This window comes from Populus euphratica, unplaced genomic scaffold (genome assembly GCF_000495115.2).
Source record: "Populus euphratica unplaced genomic scaffold, PopEup_1.0 scaffold1938.1, whole genome shotgun sequence".
In the NCBI taxonomy this organism is placed as follows: Eukaryota; Viridiplantae; Streptophyta; class Magnoliopsida; order Malpighiales; family Salicaceae; genus Populus; species Populus euphratica.
The window spans coordinates 31,445-32,098 of record NW_011501783.1 but is presented as its reverse complement, the minus strand read 5'-3'; positions in this window follow the sequence as shown (position 1 = coordinate 32,098).

The following is a 654-nucleotide window of genomic DNA, read 5'->3' as shown; positions in this document are numbered from 1 at the left end:
AAATTGAGTCATCATTATCATCTCTAGGTTGCATTATCATCTCCAGGTTGCTTGCAAATGTTGAAAATATTCATCTCCAATGTCATGTTTTCAAATAATACTAGTCCATTCCTACAATTGATCAATGCATTAGAAGTTGCAAGAAATAGACGTCCTAAAATAACAGGAAATGAATTATATGCTTTAATAGGTTACATGTCCAAAATTATAATATCCACAGGATAAATGAATTTATCGACTTGTACTAACACATCCATAACTATTCCTCTAAGCACTTTTATAGATCTATCAGCACCTAAGAGAGTTATAGAAATTAGTTTTAACTCACCTAGATTGAGATTTTGAAAAACTGAATATGAAAATAAATTCACACTAACTCCAAGATAAAGTAAAGCTTTTTTAATTCTATGTTCTCCAATAAAGTAAGAAATTATAGGATAACTAGGATCTTTATATTTTAAATCATTATTGTTTTGAAGAATGACACTTACTTGTTCTGCTAAAAAGGCTTTTTTTTTCACATTTAGTTTTTTCTTCACAGTACGCAAATCTTTAAAACATTTAGCATAAGAAGGAACCAGTTTAATAGCATCTATTAAAGGTATATTAACCCTTGTTGAAAGTTTTGAAAATTTTAGAGTTGTGATTGACTTT